Source organism: Mytilus galloprovincialis, chromosome 1 (assembly GCF_965363235.1).
Source record: "Mytilus galloprovincialis chromosome 1, xbMytGall1.hap1.1, whole genome shotgun sequence".
Taxonomy (NCBI): domain Eukaryota; kingdom Metazoa; phylum Mollusca; class Bivalvia; order Mytilida; family Mytilidae; genus Mytilus; species Mytilus galloprovincialis.
Window position 1 is genome coordinate 24,919,173 of NC_134838.1, and position 22,639 is coordinate 24,941,811.

General features: G+C 40.6%; 1 protein-coding gene across 3 annotated transcripts in view; it reads left to right on the forward strand.

Annotated features, from left to right (window-relative positions):
* LOC143070619 (uncharacterized) overlaps window positions 1-22,639 on the forward strand; it is a 157,606-nt gene that overhangs the window by 117,400 nt on the left and 17,567 nt on the right. The gene's annotated exons all lie outside the window — the stretch shown is intronic.

Below are 22,639 nucleotides of genomic sequence, written 5' to 3' on the forward strand. Positions count from 1 at the left end.
TCAGTTGTCGGAATGAAACGAGTTAAATTCTTATCATCCAATTTATGATGGTATGATACTCTAATCCATAACGAGAGGTACCTTGATTATCATATGATGAAGTCATAATTCCAAATTAGTTTAATTGAGGTCTGAATCAGGCATCTTAGTGACTGCTATCTGTCCTTTGTTGATTTATGTATCATTTTGTAACATTTCTGACATTGAATTTGGACTCTTTCTGAATTAAGTTTTGGTTTGCGTTGTGTGTTTTTTTTTACAATGGCTAGATGTAAAGGGGGAGGGATGAGATCTTACGGAACATGTTTGTCCCCATCGTATGTGCGAGTCTGTCTCAATTGAGGAGCCCCTGTCCTTTCTCAGTCTTGTAGGATGTTTTTGATTTTAGTTTATTTATGTTTTGGAGTTAAGTGTGACGTATATTTGCACTCTGTCTTGTGATCGGGTCATCGTCTCTTTGATGCATTCCCTATTTTGCATTGGCTACATGTATAAAGGAGGGATGAGATCTTACAAAACATGTTTGTCCCCACCGTCTGTGAGTGTCTGTCTCAAGTACGGAGGCCCTTAACGTTTTCAGTCTTGTAGGATGTTTTTGATTTTTGTTTATTTATGTTTTGGAGTTAGTTTTAACGTATATTTGCACTCTTTTTTGTGGTCGGGTTATTGTCTGTTTGATACATTTCCCTTTTCCGTTCTCGATTTTATTACAAGTGTAAAGTACCACTTATATCACTTATTACTAATATTTCTTTACTGTACTTTATTACAAAATAGTATTAAGAAACACCATAATTTGTATCACTTTTATAAATAAGTATTGTTTTCCTTGTTTTCACTAGTCATTTATTTTCGTGACTATAAAATTGGTATAAAAACGAAGTGTCTGCATTCAGCGTTTGAGCTTTTACAATAAATTCTTTGCAATTATAATTGTTGCTTGAACAAATGTTGGTGTTTAGTGGACAAGACATATCTTTATATGTACTATGATGATTCTTGAAAATGAGGTCTCATTATGACGCTTAGTACTAACAAAACTGTTTCTCTAATTCTTCGTCAATGTATCCCTTTCTGTACCCATTGTATACAAAAAAATAATCAACGTGTATTTGATCTCAGTTCTTCATTCGTTAAAATCCGATTATGACGTCGAACTGTCTTGCTTTCCTCTGAAATTCCCACTGTGACGACATGAAAAAAGGCGATCATGCCTGTTGACGTCACATAGAAATAACACATCTTTTTGCAAAAAAAAATCAAAAGCACCAATTGTTAGCATGCAATTTATCAAGTACCTCGAACCATTTTTGACACTCCAAAAGTAATCTATTCCACTATTTTCAAAGGCCTTATTTTCAAAGGCCTTATTTAACACCCAATCATTTAAATATTTTTCACTCAATATAATACTGATCTTGTCTGATTTTGAATTTTACTATTGACACTACATTTATTAGCTTTATTTACACTATTTGAGAAACAAATAGTTTTAATTTTATTCACAGCATAACATTGAATGATCAGGTATGTGTTATGGGTTGAGTTTACCTGGGATTTCACTTTTATTGAATAAAACACCTGATCTATAGCTTTAAAAACTTTGTATTTGTCCTCCCATTGTTTTAAAATCTTTCCCCTAGCACGCAGAAGTGTTCGGTTATTGAACTTGGCCGTTCTTTATTTTCATGGAAGGTCATTTTCAATATAAACAGTTGTGTATTTGAAAGTATCTTTGAGTTGTCTTTTAAAAGGATTGTTATCTTAGTAACTTACACTTAACACTGGTGGTAAGCGGATGGTCGTAACTAAAAGTTACAATCATCCGGAGATGGGAGACAACTCTATGGAAACGTTTTTCTTTTCCGATTTTCGTGCACTAAAAGGTTCATTTGAACCAAACCGCTTGTCTTGTACATACTATTCGGCAGTCCGGTGATATTAAAACCAAATTTGATGCATTAAAACATTCCAATTTTCGTAAAATAGTCATTCAAAAATTCAAGCATGATGGTCGTAACTTTACATTGTGATGGTCGTAACTTCAACTATAGTATTTTGGATGATGGTCGTAACCGATACAAGATGGTCGTAACTTTGAAAGATGACCGTAACTCGATATTTAGACAAACTTTTATTAATGTATTTAATTGTAAAGGTTATAGACTCATGTAATATATGATTTGCTACAAACAATATTATTTGTTACTCTTGAAATGATATGCAGAAATTAAGCTAGCGAATTATTAAACAGCCACATTTCTGATGGATTACAAACGCTCATCATTTAGGAGCAACAGTGAAAACTAATCAACTCGCAATAAGCCAAAACGTATGTTAGGGTTGAGAATTAATATATTTTTTACTGTACGTTAAGGCATGAAATTATCAAAGCACGTGTATTCCCTTATATTTGTTTTTAGTGTTTTTTTATTTACGACCTTTTTTTTTATCTGCAATCATGTCGGCAGATGAAATTTTTAAACGTACAATTCTGAACAATCATCTTTTAACCATCTATTGCAGTTCTTATATGTCTTTGAGTCATTGAATCTTTGTTTACTCCTTTACTTTAAATTGTTATGGTCTTAAAAACTATTGGCCTCCAAATATTCGTCTTTTGGTCGTTCATGAGGAAAAAGAATCCACAAATGCACTTCTGAGTCAGGATTGAATTCAATATCGTAGCTGCTACGTAGTGCTAAGTAGATTTTGACGATTAAGCATGTAGCTATTGACTAGTTGTTACATATATATTGATAGCGGTAATGTAGCGGCTACGATTTTGAACTCAACCCAGGATTTTATTACGTGTTGTCGTTTTTTATCGATTACAGGATAGGAATATTGTTGATATATATTTCACACTGCTACATGCACTGAATTTAAGAGTAAAATAAAATACTAGTTTGTAGCCAGGCTTAAGCTTGTAGCCAGGATAGTTTTACAAGGACTGAGGTCAAACTAAATGGCAACTATTACATACAAATCCCGGTATGCAGGTTAAAAATCATGTGTAAGTTATATGTTTACATTGTATGTATGGCTACAAGCTACTCATGGACTTCGTCATTGTACATTACTGTGTACCTGATTATCAGCTTGATTTCACCAAACAACAATATGACGTCTAAGCATCCAGGCTAAAAATAAAGCGTATGTTCTAAATAACTCAGGTACGGACGGACCTGCGAATTCGCGGGTATGATCTAGTCTCGATAACGACCTTCATAACCTATCAATATTTTAAGCTTATTTTGACTCCTTATTAATGCTCTTTTGACTTAATGTATCATTCTGAAATTGAAGATTTTTAAAAAAATCAAATAGAAGTTACATCCTCAAAAAGTTTATGTATCCAATCGATGCGAATTCCAAAGAAAAAATTCAGGATACTGTTATTTCATGTGTTGTCCAATTTGATAAAAATGCCTTTTCTTAAACTCATTTATTTTGTAATTTAAACAATTATTTGATACATTTCGTGCTTTTTATTTCTAACTAAGATTTATCAAAACCAGAGCTGTGTTTCTTTTTTTAAAATGAATTCTCCACTTTTGAGAAATTTACATTGTTAATGAATTTAACCGCTTACATTAATTCAACTATTTGCCTCTTTGTTAATTTTATACATTATATTTTCAGAATATATGACTGTTCATTTCATTTTGTATTGGTTCGATTCGTTCCAATTTTCTTCTTTACAGGTATCCCTCTCTCCATTTAGTTTTTATTATTTGGTGAAAACAACTTCACAAATACTGTAAACCAACTTATTTTCGCGGATACTTTATTTCGCGTTTTACCCTTTCTTGACCACTTCGCGGCTATTTAATTTCGCGATTTTCTGATTTACTTGATACAGTTTAATAAGAAAAGATCCAAGGTTTACATATTCGCGACGATTTATATTCGCATTTTTTTTTCTACTCGCAAAAGTCGCGAAAATAAATCGCTCGCGAAAATAAGTTGGTTTACGGTATATAATATGATATATGACTCGTCTAAACGTCTGGTGGTAAGCGGATGGTCGTAACTAAAAGTTACGACCATCCGGAGATGGGAGACAACTCTATGGAAACGTTTTTCTTTTCCGATTTTCGTGCACTAAAAGGTTCATTTGAACCAAACCGCTTGTCTTGTACATACTATTCGGCAGTCCGGTGATATTAAAACCAAATTTGATGCATTAAAACATTCCAATTTTCGTAAAATAGTCATTCAAAAATTCAAGCATGATGGTCGTAACTTTACATTGTGATGTTCGTAACTTCAACTATAGTATTTTGGATGATGGTCGTAACCGATACAAGATGGTCGTAACTTTGAAAGATGACCGTAACTCGAGTATTTAGACAAACTTTTATTAATGTATTTAATTGTAAAGGTTATAGACTCATATGTAATATATGATTTGCTACAAACAATATTATTTGTTACTCTTGAAATGATATGCAGAAATTAAGCTAGCGAATTATTAAACAGCCACATTTCTGATGGATTACAAACGCTCATCATTTAGGAGCAACAGTGAAAACTAATCAACTCGCAATAAGCCAAAACGTATGTTAGGGTTGAGAATTAATATATTTTTTACTGTACGTTAAGGCATGAAATTATCAAAGCACGTGTATTCCCTTATATTTGTTTTTAGTGTTTTTTTATTTACGACCTTTTTTTTTTTTTTATCTGCAATCATGTCGGCAGATGCAATTATTAAACGTACAATTCTGAACAATCATCTTTTAACCATCTATTGCAGTTCTAATATGTCTTTGAGTCATTGAATCTTTGTTTACTCCTTTACTTTAAATTGTTATGGTCTTAAAAACTATTGGCCTCCAAATATTCGTCTTTTGGTCGTTCATGAGGAAAGAGAATCCACAAATGCACTTCTGAGTCAGGATTGAGTTCAATATCTTAGCTGCTACGTAGTGCTAAGTAGATTTTGACGATTGAGCATGTAGCTATTGACTAGTTGTTACATATATATTGATAGCGGTAATGTAGCGGCTACGATTTTGAACTCAACCCAGGATTTCATTACGTGTTGTCGTTTTTTATCGATTACAGGATAGGAATATTGTTGATATATATTTTACACTGCTACATGCACTGAATTTAAGAGTAAAATAAAATACTAGTTTGTAGCCAGGCTTAAGCTTGTAGCCAGGATAGTTTTACAAGGACTGAGGTCAAACTAAATGGCAACTATTACATACAAATCCCGGTATGCAGGTTAAAAATCATGTGTAAGTTATATGTTTACATTGTATGTATGGCTACAAGCTACTCATGGACTTCGTCATTGTACATTACTGTGTACCTGATTATCAGCTTGATTTCACCAAACAACAATATGACGTCTAAGCATCCAGGCTAAAAATAAAGCGTATGTTCTAAATAACTCAGGTACGGACCTGCGAATTCGCGGGTATGATCTAGTCTCGATAACGACCTTCATAACCTATCAATATTTTAAGCTTATTTTGACTCCTTATTAATGCTCTTTTGACTTAATGTATCATTCTGAAATTGAAGATTTAAAAAAAAATCAACTAGAAGTTACACCCTCAAAAAGTTTATGTATTCAATCGATGCGAATTCCAGAGAAAGAAATCAGGATACTGTTCTTTCATGTGATGTCCAATTTGATAAAAATGCCTTTTCTTAAACTAATTTATTTTGTAATTAAAACAATTATTTGATACATTTCGTGCTTTTTATTTCTAACTAAGAATTATCAAAACCAGAGCTGTGTTTCTTTTTTTTAAAATGAATTCTCCACTTTTGAGAAATTTACATTGTTAACCGCTTACATTAATTCAACTATTTGCCTCTGTTAATTTTATACATTATATTTTCAGAATATATGACTGTTCATTTCATTTTGTATTGGTTCGATTCGTTCCAATTTTCTTCTTTACAGGTATCCCTCTCTCCATTTAGTTTTTATTATTTGGTGAAAACAACTTCACAAATACTGTAAACCAACTTATTTTCGCGGATACTTTATTTCGCGTTTTACCCTTTCTTGACCACTTCGCGGCTATTTAATTTCGCGATTTTCTGATTTACTTGATACAGTTTAATAAGAAAAGATCCAAGGTTTACATATTCGCGACGATTTATATTCGCGTTTTTTTTCTACTCGCGAAAGTCGCGAAAATATATCGCTCGCGAAAATAAGTTGGTTTACAGTATATAATATGATATATGACTCGTCTAAACAACAACCCAATAATGTTAGATCTGTTAATTTGCTTTCGCAAATTTTAGGTTCTTCCCTCGCCGGGATTCGAACCCATGCTACTGTGATATCGTGACACCAAATCGCCTGCACTGCAGCCATCCCGCTAGACCACACGACCACTTGGGCTCTCAAAATAAAGAGCTTTCGGTGGGCATGTATTACCTTTCCACGTCAGTTTTAATCTAGCGGCGTACTACAGTACATGATATATAAGGCATGAAGATGTACTGCAGTGCAGGCGATTTGGTGTCACGATATCACAGTAGCATGGGTTCGAATCCCGGCGAGGGAAGAACCAAAAATTTGCGAAAGCAAATTTACAGATCTAACATTGTTGGGTTGATGTTTAGACGAGTTGTATATACATTATGTACACAGCCATGAATCACCATCATTGATGGCGATCCGATGGATACATCTGTTGTAGGGTTGTCACTGACTCAGACGTACTTATGATATTATGATATATGATATATTCATATAACAAAAGACACATTTAGAACTCTTGACTGGTTCGGTTCAAGACATTTGAAAACTTTGGAATTTTAAATCGAACTTAAATCAAAATTCCCCCAAAACTAATATTTGAAAACGTTAAAAAAAAATGAATTAAAAGGTGTTACACGCATTGAAATTGCTTTATTTTACATGTTTAATGAAAACAAATCTTCAGAAATACATCATATAAAATACTGATAAAATTGAGAATGGAATATAATATGCATATAATAAAAGACACTTTTAAAACTCTTGATTTGCCTTATTCGGTCTTATTCAAAACAGAGTTACGACCATCACAAATTTACGTTACGACCATCCTCAATATTTTAGTTTTTTTAGTGACGACCATCATGCTTGAATTTTTGAATGACTATTTTACGAAAATTGGAATGTTTTAATGCATCAAATTTGGTTTTAATATCACCGGACTGCCGAATAGTATGTACAAGACAAGCGGTTTGGTTCAAATGAACCTTTTAGTGCACGAAATTCGGAAAAGAAAAACTTATCCCTAGAGTTGTCTCCCATCTCCGGATGGTCGTAACTTTTAGTTACGACCATCCGCTTACCACCAGTGACTTAAGTGTCCATTGATTTGTAAAATTAGTATCCCTCTGCTATCACCAATTCAGGGTTCAATTGTATCTTTTCATATTGATTTATATGATGGTAAACAATTTGAAGTTTCAATTGTTTTAGTCTTCCAAACAATTTATATCTATAAATTTTTGAAATAATTTTCATTGAACTTTCAGACTTCATCATCGTCTTTTGAACAGCTTTGATTGATATACATTCATTCCCCAAGACTTAGTTTCGTCATTGCGATTTATAACCTGCGACATATATGATTAGATTCCTTACCAATATACGTCCTCTTTTTTTTTTTGTAAATTAACAAAAATGTTATTTGGTTCATTGCAACTTTTTTTGAAATTTTCTTCTATGACTGAAAAATAAAATCCCTAAAATCAGCTAATTTGAAAATTCAAATTTTGATTTTGTTTATCTAATTTAACTACTACCCCTTGATATCTTTTTTAATTTAAAGTAATAAGCCGTGATTTCCGCAGATATAATAAGAACTAGAGCTTTTAAGGACTACCCTAACCTTAGTCCTCTTGAGTTTTAAAATACTTTGGAAATCCATCTAGTAGCATTATTAACACATATATGTAACAGAATGTACATAATTGTTACCATTTCAGAAATACACACAATTTCAAAATGATTCACATAAAATCCAATTCAAATGATTCGAGGGCTAGAAAAAATCGGCAAAATATATTACCCCAATTAATTGTAAATACGCTAATCAACATTGTCATGTAACTGGCACAAACTAAAACTTCTACATCTGTTCTGATATCACCTGTGTGATCTTCAGTAAGCGTGTGTGGTTGTATCTGCCTTATGTGTTGTGATATAGCAAAAAACTATTATTTTAAGCTACATTTGTTTAATAATTCAGCCCTTCGTTAGCCAATATTAAATGTATCCCTTTTGAAACCAGGGTTCTGTTGTTCAACTTGTCGTTAGTGCTTACGCGTCGTTAAAATTTGTTAATCATTCGATTAAATTTAATCATATGATAAGTGTGTTGTTCAACTTGTCGTTAATTTTAACGCTGCGTTAAAAAGGCTAAATCTGTCGTTAAACTTAATCCACCTCTTTGAGGTGTATCAAATTTTAATCATATGATTAAAGCATCCAAGATGGCTGCAGTACCAATGCAAAAAGAAGCTTATCCTCGAAATATGAGATGTTTAAGATATATTAAGCTCCTGGAAAGTGATTTCAGCAATGAAAGAGCTTTAATAGTTGAAAGAAACACAATAAATTTGCTAGCAGTTGAGTTGACACATAAATTGGAAAGAGATGTGACAAGATGGGGCGAAGCATCGGAAGCAATCATTAATTGGTCATTTGATAACAGAATAAAACTGCACATTTCGGCAGATTTCCGTTTGTATTTTACCGCTCAGTGACGGTGTTGATATGCAACGACGGCCACATTATTGTGCGGAATCATTCAATAAAGTATTACGCAAAATAGCTTTATAAATAATAAATGTTACCATAGCATTAATGTACAGGCCATAGGTGATTTTGGAAGCAAGTCTTTGCTAATTTCCCCATTTTTCAAAGTTCAAATAATAGCACATTCTCTGGTAGCGCCCTTGACCTACCAGTTTACGCAGGTAAATTCTAACGGGTCAATTCGTCCTTCAGATAGCTCGGACCTTACGGGTTTTATCTTTACACGAGAGTTTTTAAACATTATTTATTTCCAATTTATTATTAAAACTTATGTTTGACGAGGACCCAAATCATGGACGGATCCAGCCATTTGGGGGAAATGGGGGAGGGGTCCAATAGTGCCTAAGTTAAAAGGGTTGTTCCAACTATATATGTCTCCTTTCAAAGGCTGTGATTGTAAAATAAAAAGGGGTACCTCCTCCTGAACCTCCACTCCAATTATTTATTATGAAAATGTTCTACTGCAAGTGTTTTATGTTATTGATTTAGTAAAAAAAAGAATGAGTCAATGATATGTCTCATATTTCTCAACTGACGTGTAATATAAACATGCACGCACCTGTTAGGCAGCAACCATTTGATTTTCTGTGCAAACTTTTTTTTTCGCTTTTGGCGAAGAACAATCTACTTTTTTAGCGACAAACCGAAAACATTTTTTTTCTTTCAATTTTAGCATTACATATAGTGACAGCTGAGGGTCCAAAACAAATTATTTTTTCACCAAAACCTGGAAAACAAACTTTTTTTTTCAAAAAAAACCCATAGCCCTCCCTAGAAAATCAAATGGTTGCTGCCTTATCAAGAATCTGGAGTATCTCATTTGATTTTTCGAGTGTCAGAGATATTTCAAAAGAAGCAACTCACCCCCGTTCGGAAAGAGGAGAATTTCAGTTTCTAGTGCTGGTCATTCAAATGGATCATTACAAAACATAATATTATGTTTGATTTATTTAACACTCAACTATATCATGTATATGCTTCTCCGGTTTAATAGTACGAGTAAGACATGATAAAGTATAAATTGCGTCAATATTAACAATAAAGGGCATGCAAAAATCCAAAAGAGAAAATTACATGGAGAATTTTATATATTCACCATTTGTTATATTATGATCGTGTTCTTAGCGACACGTACATTTAGGTCATAAATTAATTTCATTTAATGGAATCAAATGTTTATCTTCTAATGGGTGCAATAGGGGTTCATCGGCTATTTGAGCAAAGATTTCTTGACATGTAGCGGATAAAAAAACTCGTGGTTAAAATTCCTAGGGCAGACAAGGTACAGTGACTTATACTTCATGTATATTTTGAACACGGAGAGGGTGCCCCTGGCATATCATTGTGACAGTCATTTTGTTTAGTTTTTTTTGTTACCTTATCTGACTTCGGACTAAGACTTCTGTTAGCTGAGTTTTACTATGCGTAATTTATGTTGTTCTTTATTCTACATTGGTTAGAGGTAAAGGTGGAGGGTTGAGATTTCTCAAAACTTATTTAACCCACGCATTTATGCGCCTGTCTCAAGTCAGGAGCCTCTGGCCTTTGTTAATATTGAATGTTTTATATGGGGTTGGGGCTCCCCTGTCCGTTAATTTTTCCATCCGTCCGTCTTTCCGTCCCCATTATGGTATATACTTATTCCACATAACTCCTCATACAGTTTGAAATCTAGGAAGTTTTAACTTAACTGTCTATTTGTACATATATCCTAGGTGTGCATGTGGTCAGGGCTTTGATTTTTATTAATATTTGCTCTTTTGGGAGATAGTTGAACTTGTCATTATTGGAGTATATGCTTAAATAAAAAATGCATATCATTTCCGGATGGATAACTCCTCCCACAGTTTGAATGATAGGAAGTCTTCAGTTTTATGACTATTTAAACAAATATACTGAAGATGTGCATGTGGAATAGTAGACAATAAGAACATACTATGCATAGATGTGAAACTATGATTCAGGTTATTTTCTAGGAGTTACGCCCCTTTGAACTTATTTGCCTCAATGTACTACTGCAACAGTTTGTCACCAACAACAGAATTTCATTAAACCTTTTAATTTATAAGGACATACTATGTAGACGTGCATATCGACAGGAAATTACGATTTATGTTTTTTCTTATACAATTTTTAAGGTGTTTTGATTTAGAATTAAATGTACATCTGCGGGGGCACAACAATATCTCAAATAAAGTCTCATATTTACTTTGTTATAATACAGTTACCTCAGAATGGAGTGTGTGTGTGGGGGGGGGGGAGCAACACTTTGTCTAGATTAATCTTTAGATCATTTATAATATGTTTTGGAGTTAAGTGTGACGTCCATTTTCACTGGACTAGTACACAATTTTATTTAGGGGTCAGCTGAACCCCGCCTCTGGGTGCTGGATTTTCTCGCTGCGTTGAAGAAACGGTGTTGGTGGCCTTCGGCTGTTTTATGTTCTTTGGTCCGGTTGATGATTCTTTGACATATTCCCCATTTCCATTCTCAATTTTATCAACTTGATGATCAGTCTAAGACAAGCAAACTATGAAATATTATTGTGTGATCTCATGTGTTTGATATTAATTATTTGCGTATTTTTCTGCTGAAACGCGTTTAATAAATATATTGGAGAGGTGTTTATAACTTCTGACAGGTTTTAACGAATATATTGTTATTTTAGGGTAGATAAGAATTAACTGAACGTCTACTTGCAAACACTTCATGCATACATGTATCAAACATCAATTAAAAGAATGTATTTCAAACAAGAAGCTGTCACAGTAATTTTTGCCAAAAAAAAAGAAACATAAACATAATCCATAGTTATTTTATTTATAGTAGGCAGCCATCTTTGTTGGTTAGTTGTACAATATCATCCAATTGTAAAAGAGACCACACAAAAGGGACCAAATAAGCATCTGCTACTTGTATACAATCGGCTATTTGCATGTGCCTGTAATTGTTTTACCGCGATTTGTCATATCTAGGCCTTTAAAATTTATAGCTTATTCAACGTTATGAGTTTTTCTCGTTGTTGGATGACGTACGGTGACCTATAATTCGTTAACTTCTGCACCATTTTGTCTCCGAAAGGGAGTTGTCTCGCTGACATTCATACTACATATATGTATATCTTCTTGTCTTTATATTTACTAGTATGCACCCTATCCCACATGATTATCGGATATACCCAAAATATATCCTTCTGTCGGATTGCTTTCATTGATCTTTATTATTATTTCTATCGGGATTTTTTTGTGACAGCGTATTGTCAAATAATGTCACGAAAAAGTTTGACGGACTGTGCATTATGCCATTACACTTACACAATTGCATATTTTATAATTTTCCCTCTGTAACTCCTTGTGCCGTAGGAATTACAATCGATCTCAGTTCTGTTAAATAAAGTGCGATCTACACCATCCGTAAAAAGTATCTTACATGTGTAGTACCTCAGGGTCATTGGTGGTGCTCCACATTGGAGGCAGATCCGGAAGACGAGAGAGTCTCGTTTCGGATCTGCCGGCAGTCGAAAACCTAGAAGCAGAAGCCAAAGCACGCTGATTCTAGCCGATAACCACATCCGCAGATTAACCACTGTAAACTTGCAAGATAGCCAGGGTAAGTTTTGAGAAAGCTTACATTGGCGCTGCGAGCATTCGTTTTCGAACAAATTCACTCGGGGAGTTGAATTCTACATCGAAATTGCAAATTTCAAGGGGCCAAAACAGCACCTCCATTTTGTTTTTAGGGATCCCTGACAGGTCACCTATTTTCAGTTTTCGCTAACCATAGCTTTGCTAGGTTAGTTTTATCGGGAGGGAAAAGTTAAAGCACCGGGAAGGGAACCTTGTGTGGCTAAGTTTCAGTCACCGTTTGTTATTTTTGAGGGATTTTTTCATACTTGGCCGTTTGCGGAGCCCTTGTAGGAACAAGTGTGAACCCCTTACTCGTTCTGCAAAACCCTTGTAGGGAATTTTGTAAACCCCAATCCAGTTCCGCCGCGTATTGCACTCAATTGACCTACGCAGCTCAACTTCCATTTGCAACCATAATTTGCAAATCTTCCGGTTGTAAACAGAAAGAAGAAATTGTAAGTGTCAAATTAAAGCAACAAAAACACATTGCACATACACCTGCCATTGTATATACACTCCTCTGGGGTCAACTTATAAGCTTGATCCCCAGTTACAAAAAGTTGTTATATTAAAACCATACAAAACAGTCAAATATTATAAATACCCCTTTCCAGTGGATACCCCTGCCAAATCCCTAAACTAAACCTAAATTGTTTATTGTTTATTTATTGTGTTCCCATTCAAGTGTAACCATGGCTAGAGTCCACATAAACTCTGCCACTTTTGAGGAATTGTTATCAATTCCAGGGGTAGGGGCTAAAGTTGCCGCAAAAATTTGGGAATTGAGGGAGGATAAAGGAATTCTGGAGTTGGAGGACCTACGGGAGGTTCCTTATATGAGAATAACTGAGGCAGCTCTAGAATCTATGGATTTTAGTACCTCCCTGCCACCCAACAGGGGGTCTAATAAATTTTGCAAAGAGGAGATAGGGCATCAGGAGAAGGTGCAAAGGATTGATAGCCTCATACAGGCCAGGGGTAGGGGGCAAACGGAGTATTCCAGTCAATCAGTAGAAACACCCAGAGCCAGGGAGTCCGTGTCCACATCCCCATCCCAACACATCAATTTCCAAGATGGTGGGGAACTTAACCGGGGTTTCAGGGAAGACATGGGGACCCACCAGGACCGATGGGACAGGCACATGGGTGCTTATGGGGGTCCAAGAGATTACAAGTATGAAGGGGAAACACCTCGGTCTAGATATAACAATGCCGGAGATACAGGAAGGGGAAGAGGGGGTTTTCAAAACCAGTATATTGATAATGAGGGTCCAAGGCTCAGAGATGCCCAGCCGGAGAGCGAGGCTCCGGCATCAAGGCACGCCAGTAGCATGGGGTACCCCACAGGGTCAGGGGAACCCAGACGGGGATATGGGGACCAGAGAAGCTCTCGTCGGGATGCATATGACCACCAGGGGAACATGGGAGGGTAAGATAACCAAAGACAGAGGGGGTCTATGGGGGTTAGACCTCCCATACTACAAAAGAGCTTAAAGTATGATGGGAAAACTAATTGGCAGGCTTTCTATGCCAAATTTTCCCGATTATGCCAGGTTAGTGGGTGGTCTTCAGGGGAGTGCAAGGATCAATTGTGCTGGTCCCTTGATGGGAAACCCAGTGAGTTTTATGCCTTGCTCGTGGAAAGAAGGCATGACTTGTCTTATGAAGACTTGGTGAGTAAGTTGGCCAAACGATTTGGGTTCAATGAGTTGCCAGAAACAGCCCAAGTCCAATTTAACATTGCCAGGCAGGGTGGGGATGAAACCTTAGAAGACTGGGCCGACAGGGTCCAATCACTCGCCACAAAAGCCTTCCGTCACCTTCCTGAAGATCACATGTACCAGCAAGCCATCATGAGATTGTGTCAGGGGGCCTCAGATAAGGAGGGGGGAATGTTGGCCTCCAATGCCAAACCAAAGAGTATTGAGGAGGCAGTGGATAAAATTCGTTGGCACCAACATAACCACCAAGCCATATATGGCCGTAGTGCCCGAAAAGAAGTAAAAAGTGTAACTCCCGAGATCAGAGGCAGGGGTGGGGATCACTATACTGTCTGTTCCACATCAGGACCAGTCTCCAATAATGCTCCTTCCAAAATTATCCCCAAAGAACATTCTCCTAAAGATGTCCAGGATTTGAAGGACCAATTCATGCCTTCAAGGGGGAGGTAAGTGGGACTCTGGGCAATATCATGTCTGAAATACAGAAGCTATCTTTTGCTGTCCGCAATAATGCTAGGCCCCCATCCAGAAGCCCCTCTCCTCGTGCCGGTGGTTGTTTCCATTGCGGGGAGGCAGGCCATTTTAAAAGGGAATGCCCAAAGTTTCAAAGGTCTAATTCTCCTCGACCTGGGGGAAAAAAGGTAACCTTCCAGGACAACAAGGGTCCGTTAAACTCCAACGGATCGACTCAAGAGGTCTGAGTCTGGCCCCTAAACCACGGAGTATAAAGGACCTCGTGATAAGCCATAACCCACCTTACTTAACTAAGGAGGGTACTATCAGTCAAATAGAAATGATACCGGAGGAAATAATCTCCCCACTTGTGCAGGAATGCCTAGAGGAACCGTCCCATCCCGAGGAACTAGGGGTCATTAAATCACTACCTCCTGTCCCACCAGACCCCACGTCCACCAAGGAGAAAGACATAGCTCAAACAGCAAAACTAATAGAGGGGCCTAAGAGGGAACCCATCAATCTCATAGTCCCGGACATGTCTGAATCGGGGTCACAAGACGAAGAGTCGGGGGAGGAAGGGGAACAAACACTGTGTGATAGCTCAAACAGTGATGGGGAGGGGGACTTGGTGACAGAGGGGGAAAAAGAAATGATAACCATAAGTCAGTTAACGGGGGGTACTATGTATCGGGTGCCTGTGGTAGTCCAGGGTCACAGGGTCGCCGCTGTTGTAGACACAGCAGCTCAGGTTACCCTAATATCCGAGGAAACGTACAAAAGTTTAAAGGAGCCACCTCCTATTCTTAAGGAAGTGGTGATGAACACTACAGGAAAGGGCCTACAAATGAATGGGTTTGTTGCTGGGCCTTTTTATATTAAGTTGGGGAACCAAGAATTCACATGGGATATATATGTAGCACCAATTGGAGATCAGATGCTTTTGGGAATAGACTTCTTAAGGAAGCAGGGCATATCGCTTGACTTGCATAGGAATCAATTGTCCATTCACGGGGAGGTCATCCAAATGTCATGGGGTCAGGCCAGTTCATTGCCCCAAACAACTGAGGTACGGGCGGGAAAGAATCACACAGTCCCAGCCAATTCAGTTCAAAGAGTCATGGGAGTGTTGGCCAAACCCATGGGTCGAGAATACATCATTGAGGCAAAGGCTGAGGGCTGTTTGCTCATACCCAGAACCTTACATGATGTAGGTCAAGATCCGGTGTTGTGTCTGATAAACCTCACCGATAGTCCCCTGGTGATCTCAAAAGGGGAGATACTAGCCCAAGCTCAGGAAGTCGACATGGGGGAACCCCCGGGCCCTAAAGTGTGCAAGATGGGGGTTGCTGGAGATGTTAAGGAAAAATTGTTGCCCCAACACTTACAAGAGATGTTCACTAGGTCCTGTGAGGATTTGTCTAAGGGGGAGGAGGAGACCTTGTGTTCCCTGTTACAGGAATTTCAGGATGTCTTTGCCAGCAGTGACTTAGACCTGGGCCATTTCTCGGCCTTGGAACATGGCATTGACACCGGGAATCACCCCCCCCCCATTAAACAGCGAATGCGGCGCACCCCCTTAGGTTTTGCCCAAGAAGAGGAGGCTCATTTGGAAAAAATGTTACAATCTGGGGTAATTCAGCCATCCGTATCGGAGTGGGCTTCTGCCCCAGTCCTCATACGGAAAAGGGATGGTAGCGTTAGGTTGTGCGTGGACTATAGGAGGGTCAATGGGGCCTGTTCCCGCCAAATCTTTGCACTCCCCTTAGTAGAAGAGTGCCTAGACACCCTAGCAGGAAATGTGTGGTACTCCAAGTTGGATGCCAATTCGGCGTATTGGCAAGTCAAAATAAAAGAGGAGGACCGGCCAAAAACGGCTTTTATCACCAAATATGGGCTGTTTGAGTTTGCACGCATGGCTTTCGGGCTATGCAATGCCCCAGCCACATACGCCCGGGTCATAAGCCTTGTACTCCGGGGGTTAACATGGCGGGTAGTGTTGGCTTTTTTGGATGACATATTAGTCTTGGGAAGGGATTTTGGGGACCACTTGGCAAACCTGAGGGTGGTATTTGAAAGGTTTAGGACGTACGGGCTCAAACTAAAACCCAGGAAGTGTGATTTATTTAGGAAAAAGGTAGAATTTTTAGGGAGGGTGGTAGGTCCCGAAGGGATGGAAATTGGGCCGGGATATGTAAAAGAAGTAAAAAACTGGCCAAAACCCCGGAACTCAAAGGAAGTAGAACGGTTTTTGGGATTTGCAAACTATCACAGGGCCTTTATAAAAGACTATACTAATATAGCCTTACCCCTTCAAGCCTTAACCGGAAAACGCCCCTATTTCTGGGGAAACGAGCAACAACAGTCTTTCGATAGACTCAGGGAGGCCATGGTGTCAGCCCCTGTTCTGTCATTACCCAATGCCACTGATCCCTTTATCTTAGACACGGATGCTTCCGACAAGGCTATTGGGGCAGAATTATTGCAGGTCCAGGGGGGACAGGAACGGGCCACATCCTATGCTAGCTTTACCCTTACCCCAGAACAGCAGAAATATTGTACTACCCGAAAGGAGCTGTTAGCCATTGTCAGGTTCACCAGGCTATTCAGACATTACTTGCTTGGGCGGAGGTTTACGGTTCGAACAGATCATAGTACCCTCACTTGGTTAACGAATTTCAAGGAACCCCAGGGACAATTAGCCCGGTGGCTGGAAGAAATCAGTCAGTTTGATATGGAAATCAAACACCGGCCAGGGGCTAAACATCCTAATGCAGACGCTTTGTCTCGATTGCCTCAATATGGACCGTGTCCCGAGTTTCAAGTAGACAGGGTTCTAGCAAATTTGCCCTGTGGGGGATGTACCTACTGTGCCCGAGCTCAACAAAATTGGGGACTGTTCACAGAAAATGTTGATGACACCATACGCTTGGCAAAGAGACCCTATGGTAGTACACAACCCAAAGACGCACGAGAACCAGTGGTGCAAATATCCCGGGTGTCTGTGTCAAAGAGGGGGGACGAATTAGCCATATGGTCAGAGGGGGAAGGTGACATCTGGGTGCAGGAAGTAGGAGGGGACCTAGGGGTTAACTTGGGCTACAGTCAGGAAGAGTTAAAAGAAAACCAAAGTAAGGACCCAGACTTAAAATGGGTGGTTCAATGGAGGAAAACAAAAGGGGAACCCTCTGAGGAGGAAATCTTCCTCAGCGGTCCCGCCCCCAAGTACTACTGGTTAAATCGGGAATTATTTGTCCTTAGTGGGGATGGTGTATTGTACAGGAAGGGGGTGAAAGGAGAGGCAGATAGGGTGGTCATTCCCCAAGTATCAAGGAAGGAACTCATGGAGTTGTGTCACGATATTCCTGCAGCGGGCCACCAAGGGGGGGGGGACCGAACCTGCCAAAGGATCAAGCCAAGGTATTATTGGAGAGGGATGAAGAAAGAGATTGAACAGTATGTAGCAAGTTGTGCTTTGTGTAGCCAAAACAAAAAGCCTACTCGCCCAAACCGTCACCCTATGGTGAAACATCATGCCGGGGCACCAATGGAAAGGGTACATCTAGATTTTGTGGGGCCCCTCCCAAAAACAGAACGAGGAAATGAACATATCCTCATGATGATCGATCAGTTTACCAAATGGGTGGAATGTGTCCCTCTCCCCGCCCAGGGCGCAGAACTAACAGCCCGTACAGCAGTGAATGAGTTCTTCTCCCGTTTCGGGAGCCCCTTTCAGGTATTCACTGATCAGGGGAGGAACTTTGAATCCCATCTGTTTAAAGCCATGTGTGACCTGCTTCAAATACACAAAAGTAGAACCACCCCATACCGCCCCTCCTCCAATGGTCAAGTAGAGCGTTGCAATCGAACGCTGATGGCTTCAGTGCGGTGCTTTGTGGGAAAAAATCAAAAGTCCTGGGATCTATTCCTTCCGCAATTAGCTGGTGCGTTCCGTGCTTCAGTCAGTAGAAGCACCGGGTTTACTCCTAATCATCTCATGTTGGGCAGAGAAGTCAATCAACCTGCTGAGTTGATGTTCAGGGGGCCACAGGGGGAGGAAATTCAGGATAGAGAAAAATATGTTTCAGACTTAGAGGAGGCCATCCAAGGGGCACACGAGCTGGCCAGGGCCAATCTAAAAACGGCACAAGAACGCCTCAAAAGGGATTACGATCTCAAGGTGGTAGTCAAAAGGTTTAAGGTGGGGGATCTAGTGTACCAATTGGACACGGCCACCATCAAGGGAAAATGTCGGAAACTGACACCATCTTGGAAGGGCCCTGGGGTGGTGGTGGAAAGTCTCACTCCATATCTTTACAGGGTCAAAATGAAAACAGCAATGGTGGTGGCCCATCATGACCAGATTAAGTTGTGTAAAGATAGGGAGGTCCCAAATTGGTGTACAAAACTACAAGCCCAAGTTTTAAGTAGAAATTTGAAGGAAATAGAGGAGTTGGAACCCAAGGGAAAAAGGGGAAAAAACATTTATTGCTCATGCCGGGGACCAGATGATGGGGGTCTCATGATTAGATGTGACGAGTGCAGGGAATGGTTCCATGGACGATGCGTGGACATCACTCCTGAGGAGGCGGACAGAATGGACGCCTATCAGTGTCCTGGATGTTCGGTCTCCACAGAGGTGCACGTGTCCAGGATCTCCCTGCACTCTAAGGTAAATCTATTTCAGATGAATAACAACACAAACAGTATTGACAAAACAGGGGATGGAAGCCAGCCACCTTCTCCAGAGCAGGCCTCCGTCACAGAGGTGACGGAGGAACTGGTAGTGTGTGTGTCGGAGGAGGAGCTGAGGCAGCTGGACCCTGAGGTCCAGGGGAGCCCAGGGGCTGCCTTAGAGGTATGTGGGGGGTCCGAAGGGGGGTCTGAAGGGGTTGAGGGGAAGGGGGAGGTAAAGAAGACCAAGAAGAAGAGGAAGTCGAGGAGCAACAAGAAGAGCAGAGCTGCCAAGAAGAAGGCCACGGCAGCAACCTCACCTCTCCTGACAACCTCACCTCAGGGGGTGGCTCAGGGTCAGGAGTTGTGTCGGGGCCAGTCTGGCTCCCCAGCTTCCGGTGAGGTGGCAACACCTCACTATGGAGTTCAGGGTGAAGCAGTTGGTACTGGACTGTCTTGTCCAGTTTCTGGCTGTGAAACCCGGGGACCAGGCCTGGAAGGGCACATTCTCGCGGAGCACGTGGCCGAGGTGTTCCGTGACCTGGTAGTCTCCGAACCAGGGTTAGCCCGGGTGCGTCTCACATCGCTGAGCACACTCTTCAGGGCCCTGGGGGGGGATGCTGTTGGGGACCCCATCCATTGGGTGATAAGCCAACTGGAGACTGTGGGGCTGACTCCAGAGGACTTGACCGCTGAGTGGGGAGCCATGGCAGCAGTGTGCCAATTGGCGCGGTGGGAGGTTCCGCGAACCTTTACACTGTCGCCAATAAACTCACCTGCAGTCCTTATGCATTGGAGGGCGCAGGTGGAGTTGATGGCTTTACTACAGGAACATCAGCGTCAGGCCTTTCTGGGGAAGGTTAACCTAAGCTCCAGTGAGCCGTCCCAGGCGAGCTCCTCTAGTGAGCAGGGGAGTCCACCAGCCAAGGCAGGAGTTTTTAGCAGGCTGGGGGCTCCGGTTTGCACACAGGGGACTCCCAGGCCCATGGGGCAGGTTGGGGCGTTCAGTTCCACGGGGCCCTCTCCCAGGTCCATTCCCTCCCTCATGTCCCTCCCCACCCGGCCTGTACCCTCCCTCATGTCTCTTCCACGTCCTGGTCCCAGCAGGTCACTTCCATGTCTAGGGTCAAGAGGCTCATCCTCATCTGTGGGGGCACAGGGATCAAAGTACCCGGGGAATCCCTCAGGGAGTAGGGGAGTGGAGTCTCAATTGTGCAGGGATCTTCCGGAGGCATTTGACAGCCATATGCATCTGGATAGGTCCCTGACCAAGATGGGGCTGCCTCCTCGGACATCTCTGGGTGATTTCCTAAGGGTGCGGTTGGACCCTGTCCCTGTGGATCCAGTCAAGCTGGCTGGAGGGGTTGCAGTTTTCTGCGACCCGAAGACTTGGCCCAGTGTGCCTTTGAGGCTGGAGCCAGGGTGGGTTGGAGCAGTGGGAATCCACCCAAAGAGTGCTGGACAGTTTGAGGACGCCGTTCAGCACCGGTTCCACCAACTGGTGTCGCACCCAAGTGTGTCCGCCCTTGGAGAGGTGGGAGTGGATTACACTGTGGAGGAGAAACTACACGCCCGGCAGATATCGACCTTGCGATGGGCACTCCAGTCCTGCCGCTTTGACCAACCTGTGGTCTTGCACATTCGGGGTGGCAGACTGGATAGGGTTCACGCCCGAGCCCATCGCGAGGTCTTAGAGGTTCTGAAGAGTGTGGTAGTTAATCCGCTGCAGTTAATTCATCTCCACTGTTTCCAGGGGGGGATTGCTCAGGTGCGGGAGTGGCAAGACTCATACCGCAACGCTTATTTTGGGTTTGGTATGGGTGTCAGGTCCTTTAACTCTGAGCAGAAGGAGGCCTTGAGGTCGGTGCCCCCATACAGGATTCTCTTGGAGAGTGATGCCCCTTACTTCCCCCCACTAAATGCACGGCATGGCCACCCTCATTACCTTTATGAGGTGGCAAAGGTGGTGGGGACAGTGAGGGCAGAATCACCGAGGGAAATTGTACGGGTGGCCCACCTCAATGGTAGCCGTCTGTACGGAGTTAACCCGTAGGTGGGCAACTCCCAACATGTAAATAGCAACAGAAAGGCCCGTTGGCCAGTTACAATTGTTAGATAAATTAGTTATAGCCAGTTGGCTTCCAGTAAATGAATTTACAGCCCGTTGGCTCCTAAATTAACCATAGTTATAGCCAGTTGGCTCTTAGTAATGAATTTGAGGGCTCGTTGGCCAAAAGGGGAGGATGTATATATGCGTAATCCTGGGGTGTGTGTCATGGGGATCCCGAGGGTGAGGGGAATGGGGGGGGGTGACCAACTGTAGTTCAGTCTCCATAGGGCATGGGTGGGGGCGGGTTTACTGTGTTTCTGATCCTGTTTTTGGTATATTCCCTACTGATTTCCCTAGCATGATCTTTTGTTTTTACCCGGGGGTTACTCCTTTTGTACAAAGTTGGGGGGAGTGTAGTACCTCAGGGTCATTGGTGGTGCTCCACATTGGAGGCAGATCCGGAAGACGAGAGAGCCTCGTTTCGGATCTGCCGGCAGTCGAAAACCTAGAAGCAGAAGCCAAAGCACGCTGATTCTAGCCGATTACCACATCCGCAGATTAACCACTGTAAACTTGCAAGATAGCCAGGGTAAGTTTTGAGAAAGCTTACACATGTTAACTTGGCTTGCCATACTTGATGAAATGCGGACGTGAAAGAAAGCACTCTTCATCAACCCGTCAATGGGGGTGTTATTTCGTCATTTAGCATATGAAGAAGGTTGTACTAAATCAACAACATAACTGACAGGATTTTTAAAGAAATTAATATGATCTGGATATGTGGAAAACGGGGGTAAAATTATGAAAATCACGGCCATTGAACCGGATGAGGACCGAAGACAATTCAGATCACTGACATTATTTCTGGATCTTTCTGAGTTTACAGAACAACCAAATGTTGCATGATAAATATATTTCAAGTGAAATGCAAATTTTGATTATTACAAAATGTACCCATCACCATTTCATGGTAAACAGGGACCAAACAAATTGGCAATGCTGAAGATTCTCAGGGCATTACTTGACTTTTCACTGAAACTATTGTTTCATTTAAGAACATTTCATTATAAACTGGAAACAAAACTAAAATACGAATATGATTCCATAAAAAATATGAACATGTTATAAGAGATTCAATAATTATTGGTACCCAAAAACTGTTTAAAAGAAGAATGTTATGATTTAATGCAAACAGGGAAGTTAAAGAGGCCCTGATTTACAATGCATTGTGGGAAACACTTGCTAACTACCCAAACTTAATCATATGATTAAAAATTAATCGCATGATTAGTAAATACAATGATTAAAATAAGTTGAACA